Consider the following 12,456-nt stretch of genomic DNA (forward strand, 5'->3'; position numbering starts at 1 on the left):
GAGAGAGAGAGAGAGAGAGAGAGAGAGAGAGAGAGAGAGAGAGAGTACTATCCCAAAGGCGATAAGGCACCTTTTCCTGTGTTCCATGGTTGCGGTGGTTTCAATATTATTTGCCTGGAGAATGAGACACCCGCACGTCGACACGAACACCTTTCATTGATCGTGTTTGGTCAAAAAACGTTAACACGATTATTGGCTATTAGAATAAAGAACAAGTCAATTAACATGGCAATATGGCAATACGATGGCAAGAATGACAGAACAAAGGATGACGTCTTTTCATACACGTGTTCACTTATATCGCAATAAAATGGCAAGATATGACAGAACGTCGAGGTGAGGGTGTTTCATTCTCCAGGTTAATAATATTGAAACTGTTGCAACCGCGGTAACACAACAACGAGGGTGCCTTATCGCCTTGTGACAGTAGTCTTACGCCTCTCTCTCTCTCTCTCTCTCTCTCTCTCTCTCTCTCTCTCTCTCTGTGGGTGTGGGTGGGGGGATCGGCGTTGTGGGGATCGGCGGTAACACATGCGTTCACATACATTTTCCTTTCTTTCCTCTTACCTTTGATCCTAATATTCTTCTAGCAGTTCATCATTTCTCCCTATCCCTTTTCTCTGACTCGTTGTTTTCTCTTCTCATAACCCTCAAAACTTATATCTTTCTTATCATTCACAGTCCCAGCAGTTTTTCTACCTTCTTTCTCTGGACCAGTTTTTCCCTTACCCTCAACTTTTCTCTGCCTCGTTCATCCACTCTCCCTCCGTCTCTGTCTCTTGATCAATGCGAATGAGGTAATTCTTCCCCTGCAGGCGCGCCCTGGCAAAGAAAACACGAACGTTCGCAGGAAAACAACGAAATACCAGGTCGAGGAAATGATGAAGGAAGACCGCTATGATCGATATGAGTATTTCTGGACACCATTTTTAGCAACGTTGGGCGAGTCACTGTTCTTGCTCTGTCTGAAGTCGGCTGATCTTTCTTCTTTCTTCTCGCAGTGTTCGATTCCTATCCCCGTTTTGTCAGTGAGGGAGATTCATTCCAACTGCACTGCCCTCGTTCCGTTTTCTTTCATGCCCTTCTTCCTCTTCCTCTTCTCCATCAGCCATTCGCAAATAAGACATTGGGGAAAGTCTGTATTGAGGCATTCGCTCTTTCCTCTTTTCCTTATGTCTTTCACTTGCCTTTCCTGTGATTGGGAAGGTCTGTATTAAGGCTTTCGCTCTTTCCTCTTTTCCTCGTTTCTCTCATCTTTCCTTTTCCTTCCTGTAACGTGCTTCTTTCATATTTTCTTTATCCCTATCGACTTTCCCTATCTCTATGTTGCTTTGCCTTCCCATCCTCTGCTTTTCATATTTCTTTTTGTCCTCCTCCCATGCCCTTCTATTCAATCATGTTAGCTCCCCCCCTTCTCTCTCTCTCTCTCTCTCTCTCTCTCTCTCTCTCTCTCTCTCTCTCTCTCTCTCTCTCTCTCTCTCTCTCTCTCTCTCTCTCTCTCTCTCTCTCTCTCTCTCTCTCTCTCTCTCTCTCTCTCTCTCTTCACTCCTGTAACTCGCGTCCTCAAACTCAATTTCGCTTGTGTTGATTCTCTTCTCCATTAAGTCTGATTGCTTTCAACATATTGCCTTTCCTTTTTTTCCACTTCTTTCTTCTTTCTCTTTTTTTAATTTTCTTCTTGCTGGAATAGCGTGGGCTGGGATTCATAGAGGAGTCAACGTGTGTAGTGCGCGAAAAGGTGATAGGTCGGCAGGACGGGGCTGCTGTGGTGATGAAGCTGGGTGTGGCTGGCATGGAAAGGAGGCTTGTAGGGGATATAGGGCAAAAGAGAAGCGTGTGGAGATGAGGTGGTGTCTACGGGGAATTGAACGACGTTAGGGTCAGAATATATGTAACAGAGCTGTGGGTTATGGCCAAGTGCGAAGATGTCCAGGAAAATCCTCACGATAGCTAAAATAAAAACGGGAGTGGTGTAGGGAAAAATCTTATTACAAAACATAGAAGACTCGCTCTGCCCACTAACACACCCAGTGAGTAGCTCTAACACTAGAGCACTCGTGTGTAGCGAAAGTGAAGCACCTCATTGGTTATTCATTAAACGGGGCAACCTGTTTCCCCTCTTGAAGGTCCAGGCGGTCTCAGTGATCGTTGCCATTTAAATATACATGTGGGTAGGCACAGTTAATTACCGCACGCCTCCATGTATGGCGATAATGTTTTCGTCGTTGTCCGTCTGTGTGTTTGGCTGAGCCCGCTACAATACTCCCCCCTCAGCAAACACGTCCCTCTCGCCCGAAATTGGAGAACTGATTGATCTCCTCCTTCTTCCTTCTTCTTCTTCTTTCTTCTTCTTCTTCTTCCTTCTTCTTCTCGTTCGTTACCAAAATATATAAAAAAACAGATGACATTTCAGCATCAACTACATAGGAGAATATTCTTAACCAGACACCTAGAAACGGTTAACTCCTGGAAAAACTATGATAATACTGATTGAATAATAACATATTAATAAAAAAAAAGCTGACCAACCGTATGACTTTGGGCGGTAATACGGAAAGCCAGCCTGTGGTTTGGATAGATTATGAGCACTTCCTGTGGGGAGTACAGAAAGGGATTAGGGGGTAGGTAGGCCCAGACCATGAGTGCTTCCATGCAGTGAGTACCATTTTTTAATTTTTTTATAGAGGTGGGTTGTCTGCTTCCCGGAGAGTGGTTTGGCTTCTCTGATTAATGTCGATATTTTCAGACGCTTCCGCCTCTCCCATCAGCTACTTCCAAAGGCCAAAAAGAAGATTAGTCGGACTTTAATGAGTTTTTTTAGGGTTCATAGAACAGAAGAAGAGTCTAAATACCACTGGGTTTATAAAATTATCCCTGGAAATACCCAAGACTCTTGCGAAAGCCTTGTCAAATACGTGAGCTTGGGTATCGAAGTGTTTAACCCTAAGTCCGATAACAACTGACTTGAGGAATGATGGTGCCTGTCCTCAGTATAAAAATTGTCCAATATGGCGGGCGATACATATTCTTTGGGATACGCTGTTAAAATGATAGTGATGGTAGTAATAATGATGGAAAGAAAAAGGAAAAAAACGAGTATTGATTATATGAGAGAGAGAGAGAGAGAGAGAGAGAGAGAGAGAGAGAGAGAGAGAGAGAGAGAGAGAGAGAGAGAGAGAGAGAGAGAGAGAGACACACACACACACACACACACACACACACACACACACACACACACACTCCGCTCCGTTGGCTCAACTGGTTCGAGCGGCATCGGTTCGAGCCCGGCTCAGGCCGGATTCTTTCCGTTGACTAGGAGTAGTTACCGTCTCCCATTAATCAAGGGGGATGGGGTGTGTGGTGTGTGAGGTCCTGGCAGTGCCCATAGATCGACTATTAAGAGCACTTGCTCATGTCGGGAGGGTACGTGCTGGCGATTGCGAGTCCAACTCGTGATCAGGCCGTGGTGGTGGTGGTGGTGAATTACACACACACACACACACACACACACACACACACACACACACACCTATAAATAAACAAAGAAACACACCGGCAGAAACGCACACACAAAAAAAAAAAGGCAGAGAGGCGGACACAGACGAAATTAATATACAGATTAGATCCATCACAATATGCTGCGTTGCCAAGGATTAGGGTCGACGACATCAAATTGGGGCTCCAGAAAGACGAAGAACAAAAGATTCTTAGTCACGAAAACAAATGACCAAAAAAAACGGAAGCATCCCATTTCCTTTTTTCTTAGATTTGAAACGGGAAAGATAAACGAGAGAGAGAGAGAGAGAGAGAGACGGAGCTTGAAGTCACTACGAGAACAACCGCCCACACATCACTTGACACAAGTGACGCTATAGCTTAGCTTAGCTCTCTACACACAAACAATTCAAACACATACCCCCCCAGCACGCCGGGGGTATACAAATAAGGTGCCCGATAAACAATAACTACACCAGAACAACTAACGAAGCTACACCATACAACTGTACACTCCTACTGTCTTTCCTATTCCCCACCTGTACCTCACCACTAACCCACTTCCTCTTCGTACTATACCCTTGATTAAAAATAAAGAGAGAGAGAGAGAGAGAGAGAGAGAGAGAGAGAGAGAGAGAGAGAGAGAGAGAGAGAGAGAGAGAGAGAGAGAGAGAGAGATGAGCAGAGCGTAACATACTATTGCTGTGCTTCTTTAAAATGGTTGGAGGATGAGGTTTTCTATTTACTGAGAGAGAGAGAGAGAGAGAGAGAGAGAGAGAGAGAGAGAGAATAGCCTCATAATTTAGAAGGGAATAACATAGCACGCAAAGCCCCAGCGGTTCCTATTAACTAACTAAATAATAAATGGAGAGAGATAGTTAAGGAAGCAGTACAGGAACAGAGCCCCGTAACTCCCTTGCCTTACCCGTGACCTAATTACTCTTCCTTCCTTACGATCAATACTCTGCAATTTCGAGTAAACTTATTATAGCTACACACTGAATGGCGCTTTGTTATTTCGAAAGAGCTTTTATTCTTTTTTTTTGTTAATACGTTGAACGGTACTATTGCTGTAAAATGTAATGTGGCATGTGTACTCACGTGTTGATGGAGTTTGGTCTTCTTTATGAACGACACTAACTACAATGCGTCATGCACTTGCAAGCACCTGAAATAGAAGGGAATAAAACAATGTCATAAGCCGATCGATTCTATTAAGCGTCAAATATTTTAGAACTATACTAGGTAGAATTTCGATTAAACAGATAGATAGATAGATAGATAGATAGAGAGAGAGAGAGAGAGATAACATGATACATAATAATGAGTAATTGTGTGTGTGTGTGTGTGTGTGTGTGTGTGTGTGTGTGTGTGTGTGTGTGTATTTACGCCTCTGTACATACCCGCACAACAGACTACTTTCAGACTTAATCGGCTACAATGACATGCGCTAACAGAGCACAAGATTTATAATAACAAATCTTTTAAACTTTCACTCTGATTATACAGCACTGGGGGCGGGAAACTTCCACCAGGCAACCCCTCAGGAGTAAGTAATCCCCGTGAACCCACTGATAAGACCTGCAGGGGCTTGGAGCAATTCCGTACGGGGGAAGGAGGACTGGGAGCGTGAAGGGACGGGGTGGGCACGGGGCTGGGGCTAAAGGGGGGGGCTGATCATGGAGGGAAAGGAGGCGAAGTTAATGTTATGATACGTTGTGTCGATCCTAGTGCTCTTAGCGTCTCATTAACGTCTTCAGAGGAGATCAAATTTTAATATCCATTCAAGGACAGAACCCCAGGTGACTTGAACTGTGTGTGTGTGTGTGTGTGTGTTATTTATATTATTTGTGTGAAAAACAAGGTACATAAATATTGTGACTTTGTCAATACAGATTATAAATAACTCTTTTTTTCTCATTATTTATATCCAAACACTATTGTCATTGTCAGTATTTTCATTATCAGTTTTCTTTATTAGAGATATTATTATTATTATTATTATTATTATTATTATTATTATTATTATTATTATTATTATTATTATTATTATTATTATTGTTTTTATCATTATTATCATCATCTTTTTCATCACAATTACCATCCTCCTCCTCAACATTATACACCAGTCTTCAGGGATGACTTTAGAGGCGTTGTATTGATTGGTTCGTGTTGAAACGACGTTGGTCAGCCAGAAGCTCCTCCTCCTTCTTCTCCTTCTCCTCCTTCTCCTCCTCCTCTTCCTCCTCCTCCACCTCCTGCCCAACCGTTCGTCCTCTTGCCTGACCTTGCCACTGCCCCCCAAGCCTCCAGTCCCCCGATAGTTATCACGCCCAGAATAACGCCGTCTGGTGGGGGTTCTCAGAATAGCAACGCCCCTCATACACATCAAATATCAAAGGTGGCCCAGCAGAAAAATAGGGCCTCCTCTTCATCCTTGGTGTTCCTCGACCCAAACATTTTACCGATTCTCAAAATGTTTTAGCGACGGCATTTTCTGTACAGCATAAATTACAGCAACATCAGCATACTTGATAAAAGAAAAATAACAGCAATATCAACATTAATATCCTTATCAACAACAACAAAATAACAGTTCGCTTCCACAGGGCAACATATTTCGAATGGTATAAGTTATATCTTCACATGTTTGGCATCGATTATTGGGGTAGTATGTCAATTTTATTCGCTAACATCTCACCTGTAAACTGTAACTACACTGCCGACGTTTGGAAAATTCATCGACAAGGCTCAGTGTTATGTACCTTCTTCAAAGAGTTCCTATAAGCTTTGATCTTTAGTCAACACTTCTCCTGTAAAAGTTTAAGGCGGCTCATGGTTTTACTAAAAGGCTGTTTTTCGAAGGAATCAAGCAAAGTAAGTAAACAGCATTACCAACAAAATAGGTTACGTAATACTTTTAATAAACTGATCATAAAAGTAACCGATACTTAATATTGCTTGTTAGGAGGCTTGCGTTGCTGCTTTTAAGTTATCTAAATTATTTTCCCTAACGGAGGCTTAATACTTGGAGCATCAAAATATTCACAAAAAAGAGCAAAGTTATTTTTTCTCAATTTTCCCATTTTTTTTATATTTTAAGTAAGAAAAAAAAACTTTCAATAGCACCATATCCTTCTAAATATTATGCTGCTTTTGTCGTAATAGATGCACAGGTAAAGGCCTTAGCATAAATATATCCACTGTATTTAAATAATCTTTTTATGTTAATATCTGACATTGAATTGTTTCACTAAAAAAAAAATAAAGTCCATTATCATTAAAGATTTTTTACTGACAATGACATTAAATGCGTGAAACTCATAAAAAAAAGCGAAACCTCCTTGTATGAATTATATTTCATTTAACTATCGATATCTTGATGGCCAAACATATAATTCGGAAACTAATTAACACTGAGTTAAAAAAAAAGTGTAAAATATGGCAACAGAGCAAGACTAACAAAATTATATCATTATCATTTAATTTTTTGGAAGATAAAACGACAATAACGAACAAAAAAAAAAGTAAAAAAAAATGTTGCGTCGATGCTGAAGATTACAGTGAAGCAAGACTCGAAGCAGGGAAACCAACGGCACGAGAGACACATGGACGAAGAAATACAGACAGACAGATTACAACACACACACACACACACACACACACACACACACACACACACACGGGCCTCCATATAAAACTCGATTCAACACACGACGATTAAGATGAATGAAATAAAAGTCAAGTGGCTTTTGAATATCTAACAAGGTTCCCCCGAAAAAAAATTGTGTTATAAAAAGGCCGCCGCGCCGTCACTCCTACTTCACTGGGAATACAAAATCGACATATTGACGCGGCGCCTCTGTGGATGATGGCACACACACACACACACACACACACACACGCTATCTTCTTCTGATGACTTTATCGGTATTGGAAAGTATCGGAACGTTAACAAAGGGGAAATATTCCTTGTATTCACGTCTCTCTCTCTCTCTCTCTCTCTCTCTCTCTCTCTCTCTCTCTCTCTCTCTCTCTCTCTCTCTCTCTCTCTCTCTCTCTCTCTCTCTCTCTCTCTCTCTCTCTCTCTCTCTCTCTCTCTCTCTCTCTCTCTCTCTCTCTCTTTCTCTATTAACGTCACGACGCAAAAATTAGCTTAATTTTCCTCTTCCTCAAGTTCCGTGCATCGAGTTGCATCATGTGAGGACCAACTTTTAATCTATTCCAACACTCCAGTTACTGAAACTTGCTGAATAATAAGCTATAAGTAAATTTCCTCCCCAAGTCTTCGGAGTTGCACAAACAAGTATCCTGTATCGCTAATTCCTCGGTCGAAGTCTTTCTCGCGTGACCGAAGCCTGTGAAATAACATCCTCCAGTCCTTGTGTTAGGCCAGAGTTCAGAGAGCAAGAAGGACGGGTTTCAACGATGAAGCTTACTGCCATTAAGTGAAGTGTTTAAAGAATGTCGCCTTCATTATATCTGCATTTGTAAAGAATCGAATGCTATGGGTCCAAGGGAGCGAGGAAGAGAAGATTAACTGCTGAGTGTCGAGGGGAGTTAGTGGTAGTAGTGATGGTGGTACTGATGGTGGTAGTAGTGGTGGTGGTGGTGGTGGTGGGTAGTGTGTAGGAGGACGACGTTAGGCAATGGTGTCCGCGGTGAAGCATAGTGAGCGGGTGTAAGTGAATGTAAATTGTGATGACTATGTTACCTAAACGCATAGTCCGACCTCAGATCATAATTTTAGGGTTATTTTGTTGGGTATAATTTTCTTTGCACTTAATGTATCCGAGGCCGTAAGGTATTATTAATCACTCTTGTTACTATCTCATTTTACACTGGTGTCAAACTATAATCCAAGCAGGAATTAGCGAGTGGCAGCCAAACTATCGCATGTTCTGGGTGCTGCCTTTCTTTGCACTGATGTATTTAGAGGTAAGAAGATAATGTAGCCGTTCAATGCAGACAGCACTACACTAAGTCTTGTAACATTATAGGTGAACCATATGCACGACTCCCTAAAGAATTATCGACTACAGCGTGTGTCTACCTGCGTGTCTGAGGCTCAACTTCACGCATTTGGACTGACAACCGTGACTTAACGTGATCTCCGTGCGTGACTGTGCAGGGCCGCTGTGTGGGTGACGCTACAGTGCTGCGCCGCCGACCATCCTTTGCTGGCACACGGAAAGAGTAGTTGGAATAGAGTTAAAAATACATAGAACCTGTTGAATTGTGTCGAGAACATGGCTGCAGGTACGAGGCTGGAGTGAACGTCAATCATTTTCACGATACGTTTTGGACGGCTTGCTGGCTGCCTTGCTTTTAGCGCCGTCTATCTTAGCTTGCAAACATTCTACACCGAAGCAATACAGCGTGGCTGCTCTAACCTAACGATCTCTTCTTTTGTTCTCTTGTATTTTCAACAGTTCCTAAAAAACAGCAGGTTCACGTTTCTCTCTCTCTCTCTCTCTCTCTCTCTCTCTCTCTCTCTCTCTCTCTCTCTCTCTCTCTCTCTCTCTCTCTCTCTCTCTCTCTCTCTCTCTCTCTCTCTCTCTCTCTCTCTCTCTCTCTCTCTCTCTCTCTCTCAATACCTTTAAAACATGAATGAAAGAGGTAATAACCGTATCACAATCTGTTCTACCATTCAAATGCTAAATCGTCTTCTAAAAAGGCATGCCGGGAAATGGCTCGCTTTACCTCTTAAGTGGGTATTTATGCATAGAACCGAACCTTCTTCCCTTTTACCGCATCCCTTCGGTTTACCAGGTCAAAGAACATGGATGAATAGTGTGGAAATTGTGATTATGATGACGATAGTGCGTGTAATGGTATCAATAATTCAAGGTGGTGATGGTAATGGCCTAAGGTTAGTGATGTTTTGTGGCGTTGGTGGCGGTGGTGGTGGTGATCGTAGCAGTGAAAAAAATGAGTGATGGTGGCGGTGGTGAAATCGGTGATCGTGTACGGTGATAGGTTATGGTGGTATGATAAGTGAACGTAATGAACGGTGGTTAGTGTCATAGGTGATGATGGTAGTACAGAAGGGGAAAGATAATGTTGGTGGAGTGACGGTGCTGAGGGTGGGTAAAGGTTAAGGGAATGGCGGTGGTGGTGGTGGTGGTGGTGGGGGTGTAGATAAGGCCAAAAGGCTCAGACCACCCTAACTGAGAGTCTGATTAATGCTTGATGATTTTGCTGAGAGATAAACGACCGTGGATCAGGACATAAAGAGAGAAGAGGGAGATAAGTGGAGGAGAGCGATAAAGGGAGGAGAGGAGGAAGATGAGCAGGAGGAGGAGGAGGAGGAAGAGGAGGAGGAGATTAAGTGAGTGCGGATAGATAGGGATTATTTGCAAAGCTCTTGAAACTTCCATCACTATCTTGATCAACGATGTATGCAGAGAGCGAGAGAGAGCGAGAGCGAAAGATAAAGAGGGCGAGGGAGAGCAAGAGAGAGAGAGAGAGAGGGGGGGGGGGGGGTCATTCACACATACTTAGTGACACAACGCATGGGAAAAATCAATGTCTGTCAGCCAGCCCATCTCATCACACTGGTCACAGGGAACTCCGCTCACTCGTCAGCACAATCAGAGTTAGAGTCACCATTTCGTTAGACTCGGTCCTGATCTCATCACTCTGCACTAGTCATTCTCTCCCTCCCTCCCTCCTCCCCACCGTTGCCAGATTATCGTACTGAGAGCATAGTATTTACCGGTTTCTGACGCCTAACTATTGCCAAGAAACATCAGGAATTAACTATTTTAACGATAATTATAAGTGAATCTCCTTATTGGGGTCCACGAGACAGTTTTTGGGTCGGAAGTCGGTAAATATAAGAGGCTGAGTAAGACAATCTGGCACCGTTGCTCTTCCCTGACCCAGAGATTTTACGAACCCCCTCTTCCCTAAACTCGCTTCTTTCCTTACCATCCAATTTGTCACCGTCCCTCCTTACCCTCCCCGGCCTTCCATGATACGCAGTCTATTTTTTTTATTTCATTCCAGTTCTGTCTCTTACCGTCCTACCGAACTCTCTTCTAACCCTTTTCCTTTCCGTGTCTTAACCCATAGACTTCATGAAGCCTTCCTTGCCGTCGAACTTATATCCGTACGCTCCAATTCCTTCCCGTCACTTCATCTTCCGTACTCCATTTTCTTACATTTCATTCCCGTTCTGCCTTTTACCGTCCTATCTGACCCTAACATTTTTCAACCCAGAGACTGCACGAACACTTTCTTACCGTCCACTCCTTTACACGCCCCGTTCTTTCACGTTCCATACTCTGTTTTCTTTCATCTCATTCCATTTGCCTTTTACTGCTCTGCTTGACACTTCCAACACTTCCTCGCCGAGACTTCACAAACCCGTCCAACTTGTATCCGTCCACTCCTTACCCTCCCCGTCCTTTCATCATCCGTAATCTATCCTATTCCGGTTCCGCATCTTACCGTCCTACCTGACTGACACTATTCCACCCCCTTTCCTACCATGACCCGCTTGCCCCATCCATTCCTGTCGCATCCCATTCTCCCATTTCGTGTCCATTATTATCAAACATTTCGGGGCTAACACACCCACATTTAATAAAGCCTTCGTAGAGGTTATGGACCTTTCTTTTGGGGTAGTTTTTTGTTCCGATGGGTAGTTTGGCAAGGCTGCTACACCATGAACGTTGTGAGAGTCGAACGTGTCTGAAAATAAGAACCTCACTCTCTTCTTCCCTATATACCGCCTCGAATTCCTCCATCCCGTTTCATTTCATTCCATTTCACGTAATCTCCTCCAATGATTAGTAGCGAGGATTATTTTCATTTCTCATCAACATCACGGACTGCATCAACCTACTACCTAAATTCAAGCCAACATCATCAGTTTTTTTTTTTCTTGTGCATTTAAATTTCCTTCTTTCTCCCGCCGACTATTCCTATTTCCCTTTTTCCTACATCCTTTCTTCTTTCTGTCCTTCCTCCACTTTATTTTCCTTCCCCTTCTTCCGCCTCCTCATTCGTTGTCATCCTAATCTCTTCTTAAGCCAGTATCATCAAATTTTTCTCTTGTACATTTAAATTTCCTTCTTTCTCCCGCCGACTATTCCTATTTCTCTTTTTCCTACATCCTTTCCTCTTTCTCTCCCTCCTCCACTTTATTTTCCTTCCCCTTCTTCCGCCTCCTCATTCGTTTTCATCCAAATCTCTTCTTTCTCCTCTGCCCGCATCTCCTCATCCTCCTGCGCCTCCTACCTCATCCTTCTTTTTCCCTTATTTTTCCATTATCTGGTGTTTCGTCATTTCCCTCTGTCTCCTTACATCCAAATTCCAGGTTCCTCCATATTATCATACGCTCGTTCATCTTCTGTCCTTTCATTTTTTTGCTCTTCTCATCTTGCACACTCATTCCTTTCCCAAGCACTCAATCTCCTCTTTCTCCTCCTCCTCTTCCTCTTGTCACACTATTTTTTTTTTATTTCACTCGACTCCTCCTTCTTTTCGTCCTCTTCGTCTTCCTCCTCCGCCTCTTCATCCCTCTTGCCTCACTCCCTGCCCCCTGGTCATTATTCTCCCCCCTCCTGTCCGTTTCTGCTCGGCTTGTTCCCGGCCCTCAGAAGAAATATTTGTTGTTTTTCTCCTCCTCCTCCTCCTCCTCCTCCATCTTCATCCTCCACATTTCTCTTTCATTTCCTCCTTTCTAGTTATTTTCTGCTGCTGTACTTTCTCCAAAATCCTCTCCCTCCTAATCTCCCCGTCTCACCGTCCTCCTCCTCCTCCTCCTTCTCTTCTTCATCTTGCTCTTTTCCCTCATTGTTCCGCTACTTTCTCCTTTTTTTTTTCTCCTCCTCCTCCTCTTCTTCCTCTTTCTCTTCCTCTTCCTCCTCCTCCTCCTTCTCCTCCTCATCATCCTTCTCCTCCTCCTCCTCATCATCATCATAGTTTCTTCTTTCCATTGGTATCGTCCTT

General features: G+C 43.2%; 2 protein-coding genes across 3 annotated transcripts in view; one reads left to right on the plus strand and one right to left on the minus strand.

Annotated features, from left to right (window-relative positions):
- The window catches only part of LOC127006964 (uncharacterized), a 114,973-nt gene that overhangs the window by 77,207 nt on the left and 25,310 nt on the right, over positions 1-12,456 (minus strand). Inside the window, exon 2 of one of the 2 annotated variants that reach the window (XM_050877408.1) lies at positions 4,597-4,663. The exons of the other annotated variant lie outside the window; for it this stretch is intronic. The gene's annotated coding sequence lies outside the window, so the exon portion shown is untranslated. The remainder of the gene's footprint in view (positions 1-4,596; positions 4,664-12,456) is intronic. 2 annotated transcript variants of the gene reach the window in all.
- The window catches only part of LOC127003322 (uncharacterized), a 69,598-nt gene that overhangs the window by 18,435 nt on the left and 38,707 nt on the right, over positions 1-12,456 (plus strand). The window lies entirely within an intron of this gene.

This window comes from Eriocheir sinensis, chromosome 3, assembly GCF_024679095.1.
Source record: "Eriocheir sinensis breed Jianghai 21 chromosome 3, ASM2467909v1, whole genome shotgun sequence".
NCBI lineage: Eukaryota > Metazoa > Arthropoda > Malacostraca > Decapoda > Varunidae > Eriocheir > Eriocheir sinensis.